Source organism: Hypanus sabinus, chromosome 15 (assembly GCF_030144855.1).
Source record: "Hypanus sabinus isolate sHypSab1 chromosome 15, sHypSab1.hap1, whole genome shotgun sequence".
Classification (NCBI taxonomy): domain Eukaryota; kingdom Metazoa; phylum Chordata; class Chondrichthyes; order Myliobatiformes; family Dasyatidae; genus Hypanus; species Hypanus sabinus.
The window spans coordinates 66751158-66774923 of NC_082720.1; the positions used below are offsets into that span (position 1 = coordinate 66751158).

At 42.4% G+C, this 23766-nt stretch overlaps 1 protein-coding gene and 1 long non-coding RNA gene across 9 annotated transcripts in view; one reads left to right on the forward strand and one right to left on the reverse strand.

Moving 5' to 3' along the window:
- Positions 1-1146: 1146 nt before the first annotated feature.
- LOC132405569 (uncharacterized) lies at positions 1147-12986 on the reverse strand. The gene is made up of 2 exons (XR_009515917.1): positions 12178-12986; positions 1147-2626 (listed from the first exon to the last, which is right to left on the reverse strand). It is a non-coding gene; the product is annotated as an uncharacterized LOC132405569 (long non-coding RNA).
- Positions 12987-16905: 3919 nt separating this feature from the next.
- LOC132405567 (prolyl 4-hydroxylase subunit alpha-2-like) overlaps positions 16906-23766 on the forward strand; it is a 148943-nt gene continuing 142082 nt past the window's right edge. For 3 of the 8 annotated variants that reach the window (XM_059990476.1, XM_059990475.1, XM_059990480.1), the window contains exon 1: positions 16909-17124. The gene's annotated coding sequence lies outside the window, so the exon portion shown is untranslated. Of the gene's footprint in view, positions 17125-23766 lie in introns of all 8 variants that reach the window. The other 5 variants (XM_059990477.1, XM_059990481.1, XM_059990474.1 and 2 more) reach the window with 4 other exon arrangements.

Sequence of the window (23766 nt, forward strand, 5' to 3'; positions counted from 1 at the left end):
TTTTTACGTGGATTTTCATAAACAACATAACATGTTATTCACATCAGTTGCTAAAAGCTGTTAGATCTTTCCTGATTTAAATGGCTCCATCAATGGTTGCAGTACCCTCAATTGCCAAGCTCTGGAATTTCCATCCACACACCCTTCTCCTTCCCTAACTCTTTGTTCCTGTGGTGAACTCCTGAATTCCTCCCTCTTTCCAAATATTTGGTTATGTACCATACCTTCAAATTTCCTTATGTGGTTTACTGTTAAACGGTGTTTGGCTGTCAAGCATCCTGATATATTTAGCGACATGAAAGGAGTTTATTTTAAGTGGCAGACAGTTTTAGAGAGTTGAGTGACAAAGTATAGTGCAACAGAATGTTACATAATGCAATAGAAATGTACTTCAATGGAATCTGAGTACTTAATGGGTGAACTCTGACCTTCAAGTCTGAAGCAGATACAAAGGTCCATTTTCTGCAGTAGACAGTAAGCTTATTGAATGCACAGTTACACTCTTGTCCTCAAAGTGATGACTCAGCTTCACACTTTTCCACTCTTTTGAGATCTTCCAAGTGTTTTAACATCCACTTTGCTTTCATTAAAGATACCTTAACATTGAAAAAACTTTCTTTAATTTCAGAATTCAATATTCACTTGATTTGTTTTATCCCCATAACAAATTATTTTTCCTGAGCTTTCAATCAATTATCTTGCGGAAACATGAAAGAAGTATCCTTTTATTAAGAACATGACAAGTCCTCCAAGTGCTGGAAATCCAAAGCAACACATACAAAATGCTAAAGGGACTTCAGCTGGTCAGGCAGCGTTTATGGAAAGGAATTTTGCCTTGAAATATTGACTGTTTAATCATTTCCATAGACGCTGCCTGACCTGCAGAGTTCCTCAAGCATTTTGTGCATGATCCTTTTACTAATGTTCATTAATCCAGATTTATTGATACTTCTCAGCTGAATATAAGTCGCAGCCAATAACACGATTCAATACTGGCTTTATAATCACTAAATTGTCTAACTGGAATTATTAAATTTATGTTCTATTGTACAGGTCTATATGATGACGGTTGTGTAAAATGATTTTATAATGGATGTGATTAATATTCATGATGGCAAGACATAACCAGGCAGCGTAACTAATGGCAACAAATAAAACCGTTTTATTGGTCATTGCAAGAATATATTGGACATACGTATATTTTACAACAGTGATAATATTTAGGAATGTTTTCCAGAACAAAGCAAACATAAAGGTTCAAGAAGCAATATCAAAGTAACCCTAAATATATTAGATATCAAAATGTGTCCCACATATGTGGTGGTGGTTGTCTGTCAATGACAGGAGAGTTTTTAAAGTGGAAAAGCCATTACCCTGGGACAGTTCCACTCTCCCGACCTCACAAGTCTGGGTCCAGTGGTACAAGCAAGCATCACAAACTGGGGTCCTCCTTGGTTGCAGTGGATGACCATGAGTTCTTCTCTGACTTGTCTTGCCTTTTACTCACCATGAAGTGTTGTAGCATGGCCATCCTAGTCGTTTGGGTCTCCCTGTAGATCTCATCCACCCAGTCCAGTGAAGCTGACATTGCATGCTAGGACAGGCGTGTCCCTACTTCACCGCAATATGAGACCATCAGCTACACTCACCTGCTTTAGCCCACCTGCTGAGGTGGTGTACTGGCATGTGGCTGCTGTCATGTGCAAACAGCCACTTGGAGCCACAGGTGAGACCTAAGTGTCTGTTGGGACCCAAAATTGAGAAAGCTACCCCGGAACAGACACGACAAGCCCCTTCATCAGAGGTGTTCCCCCTCTCACATATGTAATAGCATTTTACAGTAATAGCAGACAATATGTGTTCAGCAAGAGGCAGCAGATGACAGAATCTAGAGCAACAAACAAAATGCTGGAAGAATTCTTCAGGTCAGGCAGATTCTATGGAGGGATATGGGCAGTTAACATTTTGGCTAAAGTCCTGCTGAGTTCCTTCAGCATCTTCTGGACAACATTATTTACCTGACTGGCAACATTACAAGCATGTTCTGAATCACTTGTGTTGTGTATTTAATATTTCAGTAATATTGTAAATATATTGTTTGAGCATTCTTTGTTTGTTTACATAATACATGTACATGAATGGCATATGTCATTATGTCACCACATCATATTTACATGCCTCACTAAAGTAAGAATGAAACAGATGCATTTATTCCGTGTTTTTCTTTTGATCAGTTTTTGAGGTTACAAAGCATAATAATTTGCAGAGCAACACACACAAAATGCAGGAGGAACTCAGCTCAGGCAGCATCTACGGAAGTGAATAAAGAGTAGGCGTTTCAGGCTGAGACCCTTCTTCGGGACTTATCTATTCATTTCCATAGATGCTGCCTGACCTGCTGAGTTCCTCCAGCAGCTTGAGTGTGTTCCTTTGCAGCTCCAGCATCTGCAGACCTTCTCGAGTTTATAATAATTTGCAGATGCGATCTTTAATACTGGACCTCAGGTTGATGCTCTGCATCTTGAAGGCTCTATCCAGAACTTCTTCTTGGAGTTCACAGAGCAGACTGGCATTGATCCTTTCTCTCTTTCTCTGACCAATGAGGATGAGGGGCTGGAGCTGACTGCTATTGAAAGTGACAAAGGAGTGAATGAAATTTATAGTAGTAGACAGGCTGATGTACTTAGGCGAGGTAATACTGAGGTAGAGGTAAACAATCCTCTATCAGCTATAAATACACTAACAAATATTCTTTGTGCCACAGTAGCCTGGCAGTTTGCACTATGCTATTACAAATCGGGCACTGGAGTTTGGATTTCAATTCCGGCATCCTCTGCAAGGAGTTCCCTGTGAATGCATGGCTTTCATCCCACAGTCCAAAGATGTACTGGTTAGTTGGTCAATTGGTCATTGTAGTTTGTCCTGTGATTAGGCTAGGGTTAATAGGCAATGCAGTTTATTGGGCTGGAAGGGCTTGTCCATGCTGTATCTCTGAATGAGTACATACACACATAAATAAATATCACAGAGTATGGGTTCAAACTTATGTTGAACTTACAGGCAGTCAGTTTCAATGTTGATGTGAAGTCTTTCACCTGGAACATTGTTTCTGGGCCTCGTTTCACAGGTGCTGCCTAGCTGAGTTTTCATTTTGGTTCCCGTACCATGGTACTTAACGCTCATTTCTGTATATTGCTCACCTACACTCCTTTCCATAGATAATGACACAGATGTAGCATCTATATTGTTTATGGAGTCCTGTCTACCTTTTCTCCTCATCCTGAGAGATGTCATAATGCAGGCAGAAGTTCTCAATTCAGAAATTTCCTGATAAAACATTGTTATTTAAGCATGGTTTTCTAACTTCTGGTAATTTCACCCCCACCTCCTTCTACTTTTCTCATTTTCCATTCCCCATTCTGATTCCCCTCTAACTCCTTCTCTTCTCTTAACCAATACCTCCCTCTTGGGCCTTTCCTTTCTTCCATGGTCCACTCTTCTCTTCTTCAGTTCTTTACCTCTTCCACCTATCAAGTCCAGGCTTTTTATTTCATCCCACTCCCCTGCTGACCCATCCTCCCCCTTACCTAGCTTCACTAATTGCCTTCAAGTTTACTGGATTAACTTCATCTGGAACTGACCCAGTTCAAGATGAGGAAATGCTGTGTGCTTATTCTTAAAGAAACATGAGTCCAGGACAACATCTCATACACCATCACTCACAGACTTCTGGTAATACTATTTTGTGACTGTGTTGTACTTTATTGTAACTATATATGTTGTGTTTTAGACCAAAAGGCATAGGAACAGAATTAGGCCATTTGGCTCATTGAGTCTGCTCTGACACTCCATCATGGTTCATCCACCATCCCTCTCAACCCGATTCTCCTGCCTTTTCCTTCGAACCTTTGACACCCTGATCAATCAAGAACCTAGCAACCTCCTCCTTAAATATACCCAATGACTTGGCCTCCACAGCCTCCTGCGGCAATGAATTCCACCCACTAGCAAAATAAACTTTTCCAAATATCTGTTCTAAATGGACATCTCTCAATTCTGAGGCTGTGTGCTCTGGTCCTAGACTCCCTCATTATAGGAAAGGTACTCCCAACATTCATCTATCCAGACCTTTCAATATTCACAAAGTTTCAATGAGACCCCCCCCCCCCTCATTTTCCTAAGCTCTAGCAATTACAGGCCAAGGACCAACAAATACTCCTCATATGTTTACCCTTTCATTCCATGGATCATTCTCATGAGCCTCCTCTGGACCCTCTCCAATGCCTTTCTCAGATAAGGAGCCCAAAACTGCTCACAATATTCCAAGTGCTGTCTGAGCAATACCTTATAAAGTCTAAGCATTATATTCTTGTTTTTGTATTCTAGTCCTCTCGAAATAGATGCCAACATTGCATTTACCTTCTTTACCACTGACCCAACTTGCAAAGTAATCTTTAGGGAATCCTGCAGGAGCACTCCAAATTCCTTCACACATCAGACATTTGAATTTTCTCCACATTTACAAAATAGTCTACTCCTTCATTTCTTGCACCAAAGTGCATGGCCATACACTCCCCTACATTATATTCTATCTGTTCTTTGCATATTCCCCCGATCTGTTTAAGTCCTCCTGCAGACATCCTGCTTCCTCAGCACTGCCTGCCTGTCTACTTATCTTCGCATTGTCTGCAAACTTCTCCACAAAGCCATTAATTCCTAAACATTGACAAGAAAAATGAAAAGAAGCAATCCCAACAGCAATCTCTACGGCACACCTCCAGTCAGCGACACCCATCCAGAACAGGCCCCCTTTATTCCCACTCTTTTCCTCTGCCAATCAGCCTATCTTCCATCAATGCTCATACCTTCCCTGTAATATGATTGGCTCATAGGCTCTGAGAGGAAAAATTGATCAGCCACGATGAAATGGTGGAGCAGGCCTAATTCTGCACCTACATCTTATGGCCTTATTGACTTATCTTGGTAAGCAGTGTCACATACAGCACCTTGTCAAAAGCCTTCTGAAAATCCAAATAAACAACATCCACTGGCTTTTCTTTGTCTATCCTGCTTGTTATTTCCTCAAAGAATTCCAACAGATTTGTCAGGGAAGATTTCTCTTCAAGGAAAGCATGCTGACTTTGACCTACTTTATCATATGTCTCCAAATACCCTGAAACCTCTTCCTTAATAAAAGACTCCAACATCTTTCCAATCACTGAAGTCAGGCTTGCTGGCCTATAATCTTCTTTCTTCTGTTTCTCTCCCTTCTTGAAGAGTGAAGTAATATTTGGAATATTCCAGTGATTATTTGAAAGATCATTACTAATGTCTCCACAATCTCTTTATCCACCTCTTTCAGAATGCTGGGTGTACAGTGTACCATATGGTCCAGCTGACTTACCTCCCTTCAGGCTTTTCAACTTCCCAAGTACCTTCTCCTTAGTAATTTTAATGACATTCACTTCTGACCGCTGACAATCTCACATTTTTGGCATACTCCTAGTACCTTCCACAGTAAAGACTAACGCAAAAGTTAATCTGCAATTATGTTCATCTGCAATTTCTTTATTCCCCATTAGGAACTCTCCAGCATCATTTTCCAGCAGTCTGATGTCCACTCACATCCTTCTTTTCAGTTCGGATCCCATAACCCTTTTTATGACAGGCACTTTTGCATGTCTTGGGCTAGTGAGGCCTGTCTGTGCCCATTTCTCGCCATGCCAGACGACAGCCAATTTCTTCCAACTTGGTGGCTTGCCTCATCTCAAACACCTGGCCATTATAGTTCTTTGGGGAACTCATCCACCCTGGCCGGTGACATCGTTGATGAGGTCCTTTTCCCAGTGGTGCCATGTGAACACCATACCCTCATGTCGTTTAACCCACCCATTGAAGTTAGTGTACCAGGGTGTGCCACTTGGAGGCATCCGTGAGAGACTTAGGAGATGGATGAAGACCAGTGATGTCCATCCACCCTCATGAGGTAGAGTGCATCTGCCCCAAAGTTAATACCTCTATCCAGAGTCACCTACGCCCCCTCCCATATCTCTTTCACCCTTTATATATCTGACTAAATGCTCTGAAGCCTTCTTTATGTTACTGTCTAGCCTCCCTTCACATTTCAATTTTTCTCTGACTTTTTAGTTGCCTTTTATTGGTTTTTAAAATGTCCCAATCCTCTTATCTTCCCATTAATTTTTGCTATATTACATTCCTTCTCTTTTGCTTTTACACTGTCTTTGACTTCCCTTGCCATTGCTGTACTGCCGTCATCTCTGCTAGTGTCCCATTATTCATTTAATTCTTAGTTGTTCTTTTCAGCCGCAGTGCAGGCTTCATTTTCCATTTGAGAGTTTTAGTTAATGGCCCTGTTTTGGCCAAGCGTTTATTGTTTTCTTTCCCTTTAACACTGTTTGCATTAAAGTCTGTGATCTATCGACCTGCTTCAGTGTCTCTCACTCTGCACTTGGGCCATACACGAACCTGGTGACAACCTCTTTCTAAGAAGTTGATCTCATTTTTTACAAGAGAGCCACCCACCCCCTTTGCCTACCTGCCTGCCCTTTTGATACAATGAGTGTTCTTGGATGCTGAGCTCCCAACTACGGCCGTCCTTTAGCCATCTACTGTATAATACGTGCACCCAAATATAACATATTCAGCCCTGTATTCATTAGCTTTTTTGATTTTGGCCCCCATTACACTTTAACTCATCTCACTGACTACAACTTTCCCCTATCATTTGCCTGTCCTTCCTCACAGTCTCGCATTGCATCTACCTCTATACTACTGCCCTATCCTCAGCCTTAACACACTTGTTCATATCCCACACCCAAATTAGTTTAAATTTTCTTTCACAGCTCAAGCAATCTTGCCTGCAAGGACATTGGTTCCCCTTGGGTTCAGGTGTATCCTGTCCTTTTTTATTAACAGGTCACACCTTCCCCAAGTGAGACCCCATTGATCTAGTAATTCCTTAGATACTCATTCATCTGCCAAATAATCCTATTCTTCTACTCACTAGCACATGACACAGGCAGTAGATTAGAGATTACTACCCTGGAGGTTCTGCTTTACAGTTTTAAGCCTAACCCCCTACATTCTCTCTTCAGGATCTCCTTCCTCTCTTTTCCTCCCCATATCATTGATACCAATATGTACCATGTCTTCTGGTTGTTTACCCTTCCCCTTTAGATTGCTGTGGACCAGATCCAAGACCAGATCCTGGCACCTGGGAGGCAACATATCATCACGTGTCTCTTTCATATCCTCAGAATTTGCTTTCTGCTCCTTCAATTATGGAATCCGCAATCAGTACTGTACTCTGCTTCTCCCTGCTTCCTTTCTGAGCCACAGGTCGTCTCAGTGCTAGAGACCTGGTCACTGCAGCTTTGCCCTGATAGTTCGTCTTCTCCAACTATACTCAAACCAGTATTCTTATCATGGAGGGGATCGATCATAGGGTACTTTGTACGTATTATTATTATGCTGCATAAACTCTTCTCAGACTTCCAGCCAGAGTTGAGAAGAGTTTATGTGTCATATACACCGGAAAAGCACTAGATTATTTTATTAATATTATTGTTATTCAGATACAGTGCAGGATAGGCCCTTCCAGCCATTCGAGCTGTGCTGTCCAGCAATCCCCATTAACCCTAAATAATTTAATTCTTTATTTTAAGATACAGCACGGCTACAGACCCTTCTGGCTCAATCACACCCATGTGATCAATCAAGCTATTAACCTGTTTATCTTTGGAAAGTTGGAGGAATCCACAGCCCCCAGAAGAAATCCATGAGATCGTGGGGAGGGCACACAAATTTCTTCCACAAACTCAATCCAAATTCACTGAAATGATCAAATGTCTGGAACTGTCAGGAACCTCACACTGCAGAGAATACATCCTGATTAATTCATAGCATGTGTGTGTGACACTGTCATCACATCTCCCTTTTCTCTTCAATTGAGAAGGTGCTAATTATAGCTTTAAACAAATTTGTATTCAGCATTACTTCGTGTAGTATTCAAGTGTGAAATATTCAGTAGCTGGCTGAAGAAACAGATTTTGAATAATATACACAGGGAAAAGGAAATTTGACAAACTCCTCTGGTTTAAAGCAATTTTATCTGTTGACCTTATAACACAGCATCTTTAAGGCAAGTTATAAGCACCAAAGAAGCAAAGAATATTTTTTTTTCTCCTGTTTCATAGTAGGTTTGGCTTTTGTCCTGCTCCCTCCTCTCTCCCTTCTCTTCTTCACAACCACGATTCCACTTTTCCTGTCCCCTTCCCATTCTCAGTCCAGAATAAAATCCTATATCAGAATAAGATTTATCACCACTCATATATGTTATAAAATTAGTTTTGTTTTGCAGTAGCAGGACAGTGTAATACATAAAATTACTACAGTACTGTGCAACAGTCTTAGGCACCCAAGCTATATCCACAGTACGTAGTTCCTTGAAAATGTTAACATTGTTAGATAGGGTAGTGAAGAAGGATTGTGGCCTGCTTACTTTCTTAGGTAAGGAAACAGAATATAAAAGTTTGGGTGTTATCTTGCAGATTAAAGACAGTGACTAGACTGTGCCCTATATGGCGTGCAGTACTGGACAACACACTGTAGAAAAGATATGCAGAGAGCTTCACCAGGAAATTGCCTGGATTGGAGGATTTCAGGTGTAGGGAGAGATTGGATCAGCTGGGTTTGTTTTCCTGAGAATAAAGGAGGCTGAGAGGCGATCTGATGGAGGTATATAAAATGACAAGAGGCTTTACAGGTCTTTTAAATCTGTAGAGAGTTATTTATCTTATTTAGTGATACTGCATGGAGCGGGCACTTCTGGCCCTTTGGGCCACACTGCCCCAGCCACTCTACAACCCTTAACTAGTCACAGGACAATTTACAATGAACAATTAACCCACCTGGTATGTCTCTGGACTGTGGGGGGAAACTGGAGCACCCGGGGAAAACTCACGCAATCCACAAGGAAGATGTACAGAAACTCCTTATAGAACAGCACTGGAATTGAACTGCAAACTCCGGAATGATCCAAATGGTAACAGAATTGTGTTAACCGCTACACTACCGTGATGCTCCATCTTCACTCATCGCTGGAAATAGGAAATCTTACTTCCGAGAGAAGTCATTCAGAAAACAAAACGATCTTGCATTTTCCAGAGTGATCCATTAGATACCAGCTGATATGCCAAGGCACCTTAGCAGAGCACTGTATGATATCAAAATGTTAAACTTTACACTCAAGATTTGGATGTTTAAGAGAGTGCCGAAGAGTAGTGGGTTCAATTCTGGCCTTTATCTTGATAAAGATGGAGGAACAACACACGAGATCATGTTTTCACAATTCAGGGAACACAGGATTACTCAGAGATTTTGCAAAATTATTATGATTTTTTAGTTTGTTATTACTCACCTGAAATAGTCACCTGGGCAATATGACTGAGAATACACCTAGGTCATGAAAGCTCACCAATGAGAGGAGAATAAAATGGTATTAACAAAAAAAAATCAAAATTCAGAGTAACTTTATAATCAAAGTATTCGTAAGTATGTTCCATATATGATCCCGAGTTTCATCTCAGAGTCATAGAGAAGTCGTCGTCGTCGGTAGGTCACATCTGGAATTTCCAGTTGGTGGATGATTTCGCTCCACACCATTCCGTCATATTGGGAAATCATGTTCATGGCAGGTTACAGCAGTGGTTTGCCTTTGCCTTCTGCCGGGTGAGTTTAAAGAGATCACCACCTCCTGCAATGGATGACCAGGACGTCTAAGTGTCTTGTCGTGTCCTTAGCGCTCCACCAACGCCTGCTGGCCTGCCTTCATGACCGTTGGACCGTTAATCTGTCTGCGCCGCTCAATCCGCCAGGGCCGGACTTCACACCCTGGGACAGGCAGATCCCCTACCTCACTGAGGGTCGGCTACCCTCATCTGGTTTGGCCCGTCTGCCGAGATGGTTTACTGGGGTGCGGCCGCTGCGTGTGCTACAGCTACTGGGAGCCACAGGTGAGAGCTGAACGCCAGGTGGGGACCAAAGGTGAATGAGCTGTCCTAAAAAAAGGGCACAACAGCCCCCCCCCCACCAGAGGTGCTACCCTGTCTAGACAACCCATACACCCCATAGAGAAGTACAGCACAGAAACAGGCCTTTGGTCCAACTAGTCCATGTTGAACCATTTAAACTGCCTACTCCCATCGATCCGCAACGGGCTCATGGTCCACCATACCCCAACCAACCACCTATCTATCCAAACTTCTCCTGAACATTGAAACTAACCTTGCATGCACCACTTGTGCTGGCAGTTCATTCCACACTCTTAATACCCTCTGAGGGCGGAAGTTTCCCCTCATGTTTCCCTTGAACTTTTCACCTTTCACCATTAAGCCATGACCTCTGTTTGTAGACCCAGCCAAACTCAGTGGAAAAAGCCTGCTTGCATTCACCCTATCAACAGTATACCTCTCGTGATTTTGTATAGCTCTATCACATCAACTCTCATTCTTCTACGTTCCAGGGAATAAAGTCTGAACCTATTCAATCTTCTTCTAGGCCAGGCATGGGCAAACTACGGCCCGCGGGCCATAAGCTTTTTAATCCGGCCCGCAGAACTTGATGAAATTATATTAATAAACATTGTTAACGTTTTTCCCCTCAATTCTGGCGTTTTCCCAATAGATGAAGCACTCTATATACATTGACCTTTGTTGAGGTGCAGCGTATTACTCCACATTTGCGCTTTACTTTGTGACCTTGTGGCGACCCATTTCTTGACACATCCGAACCGGCTCACAATTAGCCAGCGTTCCGGCTAAGGGAGATAGCCTGCGGGGATTTGTGAGCACAGAGCTCCGCATATTGGCGCGCTCTCACTGTTCTGTCATTGTGCGGGTCATCGTTGAGTTTTGGCACAGGGGACAATTGAATAAGAAGGAGCAGGACAAGTAGACCTGCATCTCCTACCGTTTTTGAAATAAAGACAGTCAGGAGGAGAGTGATGATGATAATATCTTGAAGGATAACAGAATTTTCAGTGCTTTAAAATAATAACTGTTACTATTAAAAAAAGCTGTATTTTATTCATTTAATTTTCAGTGTTTTAAAAGTCATTTCAATAAATAGCTAAATACCATGGGACTTCAAAGACAGATATTTTGTTGTAATGCATTTGTTCATTTTCAATTGAAATTAAAACACATGTTTTCTACATATCCCATGATATTTTATTTTCTCTTATGAGGTGTATTACCAAAACACTCCGTCCATCTGCTCCTGGTCCGGCCCCCCTGTCAAATTTTAGAACCCTTTGTGGCCCTCAAGTCAAAAAGTTTGCCCACCCCTGTTCTAGGCATTCACAGTGGAATAAATGAATACAATAGAATCAATGAATAACTACAGGCAAACAGAAACTGGCAAACAACGAAAGTGCAAGGAAGACAATTGATGCAAATGCAATAATAATATATAAATAAATACGTAAACAATACTGAACATGTGTTATAAATAAATGATTTCAGCTAGATACAAGAGATTCTGTAGGTGCCGGAAATTCGGGGCAACCCACACAAATGCTGGAGGAACTCAGCAGGTCGGGCAGCATCTATGGAAGGAAATGGATTGTTGACGTTTTGGGCTGAGACCTCTCATCAGGACTAAATGCTGGAGGCACGGTGGCGCAATTGGTTTTCAGCGCCAGCGATCACTGATTGGGGCTCGATCCCTGTTCTCCCCGTGACCGTGCGGATTTCCTCTGGGTGCTCCCACATTCCAAAGGTGGATCCTAAGGAAGGGTTAGTGAGTTGTGGGCATTCTATGTTGGCGATGGAAGCATAGCAACACCTGCGAACTGCACCCACCCGGCACACCCTCGGAATGTGCTGGCGGTTGACACAAAGGAGCAGTTTTGATATACATGTGACAAATTAAGTTAACCTTTGATTAACTTCCCCAATTCTAACTAAGGTTGTAAGTTCAAGTGTCATTCTAAAACAAATGAGCACGAGGTCCAGATTGAGCAGGACTCTGAGGGAGTGCAAGTTACCTGAGGTATTTTCCTCCAGACCGATATTGTTTGCTCTCTCAGGTAAGCGTAAATGATACACCGTACTTACTCATTTCAAAGGGCAGGATAGTTATTACATTTCGGCTCACCTTCATACTTCATGAAATATAATATCTGATGCTGGTGGGAATGCAAAACTTCTTCAGTACACACTGTCACGCCAGCCGAGTGTGTTTTTTTACACCCAAGCCTCGGCAGCAGACTTCTAACTCTGATTGAACTGCTGGAAGTCTAAGCAAATATCGACATAAGAGCGCGGTGCTGAATAGAGGAGACTAAAGGTCTAAACAGATGACAGAGCAGCAACGCTTCGCTTTCCAACATTGCTGCGCGAAGAACTGAGCATTTCCAGAATTTTCCATTTGTTTTTCCAAGTTCCGATTTCCCATATCTGCAGTATTTTTCATGCGCACGTTTTAATATTGGACAAGGAATGCAGTTTAATAAAATACAATAAATCGGCGATGAAAACATTTACCTTTAATACAACGTAGTGCTTCAATAAAGATTAAAAAGCACCCTGAATATATATTGGCTTCACACCCCTCAGCGCCAGCAGTCCCTGTTTGTGTGAGCGTGCAGTGATACACGATTTGACGTCAGGGAATGAATGAAGCGGCTTTCTATTACCGTAATATATCAAAACGAACGACAACATAATAATCAGATTCCATCTATGTACTTAAAAAGTTAAAATGAAGAGCGGCAATGTCAGCAATTCATAGAATACTTCTCTACAATATCAATTGATAGGTTAAAATTAGAACTGTGTTTAATTAATCTTATATCCGTTTGAAAAGTTTGATAAAACATACAACCCTATGTATTTGTTAGAACGTTATTTCAAAGTTATTAGAGAATATTTCCGTTTGATTTATTGAAAGCAGGAGAGTATAATTTTCTGTTTTCTTCTGCAAAGTGTAATGATCGAAGATCCTTCTCAAATATTGCTGTCTAGAAAAATCTGTTCCCGTTCTCAACCTGTTCTACAGTGTTGTGCAAGCTACGGTCGTCTTTGAGGAGGCACAAGCCATATCCAGTCCTAGTGCAGGTGGGATTCAGCCAACAGCATGTTACCAGATCTTTAAAGAAGATTATCTATATTTGTCACATGTAAACTAAAACATTGAACAATGCAATGAACATTGTTGCTTTGTGTTAACAACTAACACAGGCCGAGGTTTGTGCTGCGGGCAGCCCGCAAGTGTTGCCACGCTTCCAGCGCCAACATAGCATGCCCACAATATCACCAGCTCTAACTGTATGTCTTTCGAACCTGGGTGGAAACTGGAGCACCTAGAGGAAACCCACGCTGTCAATGACAGAACATACAAACTCCTTACGGTCAGGTGAGAGCATCCTAACTGGTAGCATCGCAGCTTCAAATGGGAAGGCAAAGGCTACAGAAGCTGGTGGGTCAACACATAAAATGCTGAAGGAACTCAGCAAATACAGCAGGTTCAATGGAAGAGAATGAAGAGTCAACATTTTGGGCTGAAGCTATTTATACCCCTACATGGATATAGTCTGACTTCCTCCATAATTTTGTGCACGTATGTTGTTCAGGATTTCCAGCTTCTGCAGAATTTCTTGGGTTAAGAAAGTCAAATCAAGTCAAGTCACTTTTATTGTCATTTTGACCATAACTGCTGGTACAGTACATAGTAGAAATGAGACAATGTTTTTCAGGACCATGGTGTTACATGACACAGTACTGAACTATGTAAAAAAAACACAACACAGAGAAAGCTATACTGGACTACAGACATACACAGGACTGCATAAACTGCAGAAAAACAGTGCAGGCATTTACAATAGATAATAAACAGGACAATAGGGCAAGGTGTCAGTCCAGGCTTCGTGGATGTGGAAAGTGGTCAATGCAGTGCCATCACAGGCAAAACCTTCCCCACCATTGCACAGTTACATTGAAAACTGCCACAAGATAGCATCACCTGTCATCAAAGACCACACAACCCTCCCCACCCCCCCACCATCCAGGCCATGCCCTCTTCCCACTACTACTATCAGACAGGAAGTAGTAAAAAAGCCTGAAGTCCCACAGCACCAGGTTCATGAACAACTATTGTCCTGCAGCCATCAGGCTCCTGAACCAGCATGGATAACTTCACTCACCTCAACACTGAACTGATTCTACAACCTACAGGCTCATTTTTAAGGACTCTTTACATCTCATGTTCTTACTATTACTTTTATAAGTGCAATTTGTCTTCCTTTGATTCCATTGATTGTTTGTCAGTCTTTGTTTATGTATAGATTTTTGCATATCATTTTATTGTATTTCTTTTCTGCTGTAAATACCTGCAAGAAAATGAACCACAAGTTAGTATATATTAACATAAGCATATGTGCTTTGATAATTAATTTCCTTTTAACTTTGAACTATTACAACAATGATGTCCCAATATTCTGCTACATCTCAAACCTCGGGAGTCACCTCCGAGTAAGAACATACATCAACAACTAACTGCATCACTGCCTGTCACCTACCAGAGCAACTTTCCTGCATCTGAACATCAAGGCATCAAGCCCATGTCTTACTGTGCAGCAATGCAGCGGGTAGCATAGTATTTAGTGTAATGCCTTACGGTGTCAGCAATCCTGATTGTGGTCTATTTTTCACTGCTGTGTTACCAGGTGCTTGCATGTTCTCCCCATGATTGCATGTGTTTTCTCCAGGTGCTACAGTTTTCTCCCAATGATGTATGGGTTAGAAAGGACTAATAAGCTATGAGCATGCTATGTTGGCACCAGAAGAATGGCATCACCTTTGAGCTGCCCCAGCACATCATCAGACAGTATCAGTCATTGACACAGATGACACATTTCACTATATGTTTCCATGTACTTGCCTCAGCATGAACTAGATGGGCTGAAAGACCTGTTTCTGTGCTGTACTTTTCTACAAAGCTATGTACTTGTGGTAAATAAAGTTCATCAATCTTTTGGATAAGAGACATAGATTTGGCTTGTTCATACACAGGAGAAGTATGACCGTATCTGTCTCTGCAAAATGCTGATGTTCCATTGGCGGGATTGGCAAACCAATATCAGTGGCCATTCCCAGAGCAACATTGGCAGCATAGGGGCTTTCTAGACCTGGAAATCAGTAACATGGAGACATAGTTAGTAGAACTACTGCCTCACAGTGCCCGAATCCCAGGTCCTGTCTGTGTGGAGTTTGCAAGTTCGCCATGTGGGCTTCCTCTCATATCCCGAAGACAGCTACACTGCTGAATTAGTTGTTGTAAATTATCCATAGTGTGTTGGTGCAGAGATAATGACCCCCATTAGTATAGTGTAAATGTGTCAGCACAGACTCAGTGGGCTACAGGGCCTTTTTACTGGAAGCCTCTATGAAGTTGGATATTACTTATAGTTAATATGTTGAAAGTGTAACACAGACAACCAGATACAAGTTTAGCAATGGGTTAAATAGGTGTCTATTAGTCTTCAGAGACCATGGATTTGCGCCTTGGAAAGTTTCCAGGGTGCAGGCCTGGGCAGGGTTGTATGGGAGACTGACAGTTGCCCAGGCTGCAAGTCTCCCCTCTCCATGCCACCGTTGCTGTCCAAGGGAAGGGCCAATTTAGCTTGGCACCAGTGTCGTCGTAGAGGAATGTCTGGTTAAGTGCCTTGCTCAAGGACACAACACACTGCCTTAGCTGAGGCTCGAACTAGCGACCTTCAGATCTCTAGACCAATGCCTTAACCACTTGGCCACGCACCAACACAATGGGTTAAATTGGCATATATTGCTTTACAGAATATATTCCACCATCACAATTGTGGATGCTTCCTGGGGGGGGGGGGGCACATTAAAACCGCAGATGCTGGAATCTGGATTAATACATGGAAGTTTAGGAACTCAGTAGGTCAAGGAGTATCTGTAAATGGAAGTGGACAGTTCACCTTTTGGATTGAGACCATTCACCTGGAGTCCTCTGCACACTTCACTCCATACCCACCAACATAAACTGTTGGAGGAAAGCAGAAGGTCACGCAGCTTCTATGGAAGGGAATAAACAGTCAGTGTTTTAGGTGGAGACCCTTCATCAGGACTTGGCCCAAAATGGCGACTGTTTATTTACCACCATTGATGTTGCCTAACCTGCTGAGCTCCTCCAGCATTTTGTGTTTGTTACTCTGAATTTACGGCATCTGCAGAATCGCTTGTCCCTGACCCACTGAGTTCCTTCAGCAGGGGCAAGATACAAGAAACTTCCGATGCTGGCATCTGGAGCAGCGAGCAAAATGCCGGAGGAACTCAGTGGGTCGGGCAGCACCTATGGTGGGAAAGGGTCAGGGATCTACAAGTAGCATTGCCAAAAGAAAGCAGCATCCGTCATCAAGGACCCCCACCATCCAGGCCATGCTCTCTTCTCACCGTTGCTATGGGGAGAAGATGCAGGAGCGTTAGGTTCCACACCACCAGGTTCAGGACCAATTGCCCTTCAACTACCAGGCTCATGAACCAGTGTAGATAACATCACTAAGCATATTCCACAACCCATGGAATCACTTTCAGGGTCTCTACAACTCATGTTCTCAGTATTATTTATTCACTTATTTGTAGATTATCTTCTTTTGCTTATCGATTATTAGTCTTGGTTTGTGGCCAGTTTTTCACTGATTCGGTTGTATATCTTTGTTCTATTGTGAATGCCTGAAAGAAAATGAATTTCACGGTAGCCTGTAGTGATATATACTGCGCGTACTTAGGTAATAAATTTACTTTGGATGCCCATATGAAGGGTCTCGACCCGAAATACGGCTCTCCATTTCCCTCCACAGATGCGAGTTGCCCAGCACCTTATAGCAGACGCCTACGAAGCGCGCCTGCTTCCAGTTGCATTGGGAGGAAGGGTGTATTAGGAGAAATGTGGCACTTGGAAGGCGGATCACCACGTGGCAGCTGAGTGAGGTTTCTGGAGATTTTAGAATCACGAACAGAGCGCAAGAGGAACCTGACAGAGTTAGAGACCGGAGAGAGCTGCGGAGTATTCCGGCTGAAGGTGAGGAAGAGCGGTGGACTGAGAGGGACCGAGCGGGACGCCTTGTTACTGGAGAGCTATAGATGGAGAATCAATCTGAGTCAGGGCTTCCTGGTAGTCAGAATTCAGGGAGGGAGTCCGATCGCGGTGAATGGATCTGGTTCTATAGCCTTACCCGATCCTTCTCTCACCCGTCCGCTGGACCTGTCTTATCTGCAACATGTTTCCAGGACATCCGTAACTTCCCGTTTTTTGTCAGAGATTGCTGACAAGCGTATCAGCCGCTGTTTTTGTCTGTGTGTCATCCAGCAGAATGTTCTCGGGATTTTCTTTCCATCCTCGTGTTCAATTAGGAAATGAGAAGTGTGTAAGCCTTTACGAGCCCAAGAACTGTTTAATCATTTCATTTAAAAATACTCGCAGCATAACATGGTCTGAGGCGGAGTCGAACGCCGCTAGCAAGGCGTAGTCACTCAAATATTTTAATGTTTGTTCATGTGTGTGTTTGTATGTCCGCCCGAGGGATATGCATTGTTGACTGCTGTTGATATTCTAATAGCGAGTTACTGTAGCCCAAGGCGACAGAAACTGACAGCTCTCGGCAGTCTGGTGTGGTTTGTTTCGGAACACATCTGTTCTGAAGTGTGGATGGACGAAGCCAAATAAACACTAATAAATCTGGTGGCAGAGTTCCCCTTGCGCTGCTCTCTGACAGGCTCGGGCAAGCCCTTTACCCCATTGACACTGTGCCGGTAACTTCTTCGAGTAACCCAGATTGTCCGCATTCCCGGGGAGTTCCCATCTCCCAAAGAGTTTCATCCATCACTCCATTCCCCCTCGTCCATTCCTGCATACGTTGTTAAAGTTAATACTAGCAAAAGTTACACAACACAGAGGTGATGACGAAACCAATTTGGGATCAACAGTGATTTTTATCTGGGTGGGGTTGGAGGTGAGGGATGGAGTCAGGTTTCCTTTGATCAGGGTGCTTACTAATTTGTAGAGGTTGGTTTGTTTGGACTTTTAAGGTTACCTCTTTAAGTCAGGGGCCCCCAACCTGGGGTCCATGGACCCCTCAGTTAATGGTAGGGGCCCATGGCATACAAAAGGTTCAAGTGAACCTATCCTGAGTGTTGTCAAAAGAGGGAGCATAGTAAACTAATAGGGAGCCATTTGCATTCCACCATAGCCCTGTTCTGAACAATTCTGTCCAAAATATTTGCTGTATTCTTCCAGAAATTCCAGAAACCCTTAAGTAACAGTCATTTTATTCTCCTTTACACTTGGGTACTGAAGAATGACAAGCAACCTTGAATCTTGAATATTTTTCTCCTGTTGAGGGTGAGCAACTTGGAATGACACATACACAAGAGCTTTTGCATACTTGGAAATATCTTGGTTATTCTCCAAGTTGTGAACAGCTCAAAGCAAGTTTTTTTTTAATCAAAGTATTTATATTGCATCATATCCTACCCGGAGAATAATTTTCTCAAAGACCTTCACAGTAAAACAGAGAAACCTCCACTTGAGGTTGGGTGCGACTACAACTAGAGGTCTGGGGTTAAGGTGAAATGTTTAAGGGAATAGGAGTGGAAGCTTCTTCACTCAAGGTGGTGGACGTGTGGAACAAACTGCCAGCGGAAGTGGTGCACACAGGTTCAATTTCCACGTTGAACAGAAGTTATACTCACTGGAATTTAGCAGACTGAGGGGGGATCTTATTGAAACGCATAAAATTCTAAAGGGATTGGACAGGCTAGATGCAGGAAGATTGTTTCTGATGTTGGGGAAGTCCAGAACGAGGAGTCACAGTTTAAGGATAAAGGGGAAGCCTTTTAGGACAGAGATGAGGAAAAACTTCTTCACACAGAGAGTGGTGAATCTGTGGAATTCTCTGCCACAGGAAACAGTTGAGGCCGGTTCATTGGCTATATTTAAGAGGAAGTTAGATATGGCCCTTATGGCTAAAGGGATCAGGGGATATGGAGAGAAAGCAGGTACAGGGTTCTGAGTTGGATGATCAGCCATGATCATACTGAATGGCGGTGCAGGCTCGAAGGGCCAAATGGCCTACTCCTGCACCTATTTTCTATGTTTCTATGTTTCTAAGTTTAGATAGGCACATGGATAGTAGGGATATGGAGGGCTATGGTCCCAGTGCAGGTTGATGGGAATAGCTAGTTTAAATGTTTAGCATTGTCTAGATGGGCTGAAGGGCCTGTTTCTGAGCTGTACTCTTCTATGACACTAAATGCAATAAAATCCATGAGAAAACTACACACGTAACAACAAATAGCAAATCTGCAAAAAAAAAAATCAAACTGTGCAAATACAGCAAATAAATAAATAAAGATTAAAAAAAACAAGATTGAGAACAAAAGTTGTGGAGTCCTTGAAAGTGAGCCCATTGGTTGTGGAATCAGTTCAGTATTGAGTTGAGTGAAGTTATCCACATTAGCTCAGGAGCCTGATGGCTGAAGGCAGTTCCTGATCATTCCATCAGTGTCAGGGTGTTACAGTATTCTGAAATGAGAACATTTTAGCTGAAGTAGACTCTGCACTGAGAATTTCTGGGGAACCTGCCTTCTTTGAAGTGTAAGTACATTTTGCCTCTGGCCCCAGATGATACAAGGCTTTGCATGTAATTCTTAAGAGAATATTCCTGTGCTGTGCTTTGACTATTTGTTTGATATCAATGGCATGGATTGTTGAACAAGGCAGTACAAGTGAAGTAGGCTGGAAAGAGTTACATGGAGAATAGCATTAGCATTTATCAGGAGGGTTAGATATGTCCTCGTAGTGTAAATTCTGTAGCATTTAAAGCTTTCTTTATTCAAAGCATTCCACATGTTGTAAACTCAGTGATTAAAACAAGGCCAAAATAAACCAGTTTCGGAAATGGTTATATGTCCACAGGTAGGATGGCAGAATAGCCCGTGAGTTAGTGTAACACTATTACAGTGCCAGTGACGTGGGTTCAATTTCCACTTCTGTCTGCGAGGAGTTTGAATGTTCTGCCCATGACTGTGAAGTTTTCCCCAGGTGCTCTGGTTTTCCCCCACATTCCAAAGATGTACAGGTTAGTGGATTAATTGGACACAGTGTCATTCGCCAGCACGGGTTCATTGGGCTGGAGGGGCCTGTTACCGTGCTGCATTTCTAAAGAGATAAATAAAGATTTGGAACAGAGGAGGATGACGTTTGGAGTCGGGGAATGAGGAGCTGGGTTGTGGAGGTATGTGACATTAAACAGGGGAGAGAAGGTCAGGATCTAAAACTCAGTCAAATGCTAGGTAGGGCCCACAAGTTATAGGTGACTTAAATCAAGAGAGTCCAGGGTGTATAGTGTATTGTGCTAAGTGTCTATTCCAGTAATAAGCCAGGGGTTGTATGGTGCTTCAGAATCAGACTTAAATGGTAGCACTGTAACAAAGTAGCTAAGAAAGGAATACATAACAAAAGTTATGTACTTTTTTTTGACAAAAGTCAAAGTTGAGAGAATCTGCAGATTTGTATGTCTCCTTTGCAAATGCTCATTGTAGAAAATATAGGTGACCTCTGTGTTATGCCAGTTCTGATAGTGAAAATTCACCCGTACAGTATTAAAAAGGAAATCTGAGACTACGGCGTTACTGTAGTATAGCGATTAGTGTGGTGCTGTTACAGCTCAGGGTGTTCTGAAGTTTGGAGTTCAGTTCTGGCACTGACTGTAAGGAGTTTGTACGTTCTCCTCATGAACTGCACAGGTTTCCTCTGGGTGCTCTGGTTTCCTCCCGACAACCCAAGGACAAACCAGTTATAGGTTAATTGTCCTGTGATTAGGCTAGGGTTAAATAGATGGGTTACTGGACAGTGTGCTTACCTCCAAAATAAAATAAATAAAGAATAAAAAACTCATTCAGAAACGGGGGAGAAAAAGTTACTATATACAAGTTCTTTCAACTTGTATTTCTTAATGCATTTACTGGTGGCAACTCCACTTGGTGTTACAGAAAATCAGAATCAAGTTTATTATCACTGACATATGCTGTAAAATGTGTTACTTTGTGGCAACAGTGCAGGACAATAAAATACATACAAAATAAAATAAAAAATAACTTCACCTGAAAATTTATGTCTGCGAATCAATTGGAAAAAACTAACCTTTGAATGTACAATATTCAAAACTCTTGACATTTGGAGATTTTGTCCACCAGCCAGTGGGCAAAAGACAACAAATTGTGCAAGTACAAAAAGAAAATCAACATCATAACATTGTTATAGAATCCCTGAAAGTGAGTCCATAGCTCATAAAGTTAGTTCAGTGTTGGGGTGAGTTATCCATGTAGTTCACGAGCTTGATTGTTAAGGGCTACTAATATTTCCTGAACCTGGTGGTGTGGGAACAAAGGCTCCTGTACATGCTTCCTGATGGCAGAACCAAGAAGAAAGCATGGCCTGGGTAGTGGGGAGAGGGCTTGATGATGGATGCTACTTTCCTGCGACAGCACTTCATGTAGATGTGCTCAATGGTGCAGGTAGGGCTTTACCTGTGATGGACTGGACTGTGTCCACTACTTTTTTCAGGCTTTTCTGCTCAAGAGCATTGGTGTTTCCCATACCAGTGATGTAACCAGTCAATATACTCTCCATTGCGCATCTGTAGAAGGTTGAGATGGCATGCTGATTCTTCGCAAAACTCTAAGAAAATAGAGGTGCTCCCTTGCCTTCTTTGTAATGGCAAGTATGTGCTGGATCCAGGACAGATCCCCTGAAATGATAATGCTGAGGAATTTAAAGTTAATGCCCCTCTCTACTTCTGATCCCCAGATGAGGACTGGTTTCCTCCTCCTATAGTCAATAATCAACTCTTTGGTTTTGCTGATGTCAAGTTAGACTTTCTTGTTGTCGTACCATTCATCCTTATAGAACAGTGATGTTCTCCCATTCATGCATGTGAATGAGACAGTGTCAGTTTGTTAAATGCCATTCTGGATTTAACTTTGCTCAGTCAGATTCCTTCCCATTTCATGGAAACCATGTTGAGACATAGCTATGGTGACAGAGCCATTACTGCATGGAAGAACTGTCTGTTTTCATTGGGTAGAGTGGGAATGCTGGAATTTTTACCTATTCTGGAACACAGCAGTTATCTTTCAGACATAGAACTAGCTTTCTTAAAATGATGAAGGGACTTTGTCTCTTTCATACAAATTGCTCCTGTTATTGGTGAATCATTAACTGCTGAGGATGTTTCAGTTAGTTATCTTGGAAGCGCAATCATTCTAGTGATAAATAGCAGCCAATTCACACATCACAATCACTAACAAATCTTTTTCATAGGTTTAAAGATTGACAGGGTGTCATGGGATCACTTATGCCCGCTTTGGAGGGTATTTATTTTGAGCATCTTCTACAAAATATACATCTCTTAGTTGCACAATCATTTCTCCAATGTTGGGAGTATCAAGTAATATTGTTTCCTGGGGAGGGTGTTGACTATATGGGCCTCTGAAAGGGAAAAGTGTTACCTAATCAGATTGAGATTTGCTTGCACATGGAAATGTGCAGTGAAATGTGTTGTTTGCACCCTGCAAGTGGCATCACACAACCTGGCACCAACACAGTCTCACCCAGTAACATTGATTGTTTAGTCCTTTCCATATATGCTGTCTGACCTGCTGAGTTCCTCCAGCATTTTGTGTATGCTACTCTGACTTTCATCATCTGGAAATTCTCCTGTGTTCACCTATCACATGCTAGCTTGTAGTCCTTCCCTCTCCCCCTCCCCCTCCCCCTTCTTATCCTGGCTTCTTCTCTCTTCTTTTCCAGTCCTGATGAAGGGTCTCTGCCCGAAACGTCAGCTCTTCATTCCTTTTCATAGATTTGCTGAGCTCCTTCTGCATTTTGTGTGTGTTACTCTGAATTCCCAGTATCTGCAGAATCTCTTGTGTTCACATAGTACGCCCACAATGTTCAAAATAGCAGCACAAGATACAATACAAAATGACACAACCAGCAACGACAATAACAGCAAAACCAGCCCCCTTCCCATCCTCCTACCCCATCAAACACACAGACCTCCATTCCCAGGACAGGCTGCATCGGGGACTCTAGTCTTTGGCTCTGTACCCTCAAGCTAGCAGACATCATGCTTACAACCTCCAGTCTCTGCCCCAAACTCCCAGACCTTGAGAGGGGAGAGATAGGGAGCGGATTACCCACAGTCAGATCGGAAACAGATTTCCTACATTGCAGTCGTCATCAGTCAGGCTGTGGTCTTTCACATTTTCTTCCCATGCTTCAAGGCCCTTGGCCCGTCTCAGTCACTTGCCAAACTGCAAAGGAGATCTTGACATTTTGAGCTTTGCCTTATCGTCTTGTGCCTAGCGTGTGACCAAAGTGACCATTTGGTGTCCAAAGCATGAAGAACTGCATATTTCCACAGTGTTACAAAGTAGAGGTAAGCCAGGAGTATAGATTAATCTAGCCATGTAGTTTGAAGAAGCCCCTATCAAAATTCAATGTGAATTTATTATTGGAGTATGTACAGTATGTGTCACCATATACTACCCTGAGATTCATTTTCTTGCTGGTATTCATAGCAGAACAGGTAAATACAATAGAATCAATGAAAAACCACATTTAAAGACTGACAAACAACTAATATGCTGAAGAGAAACT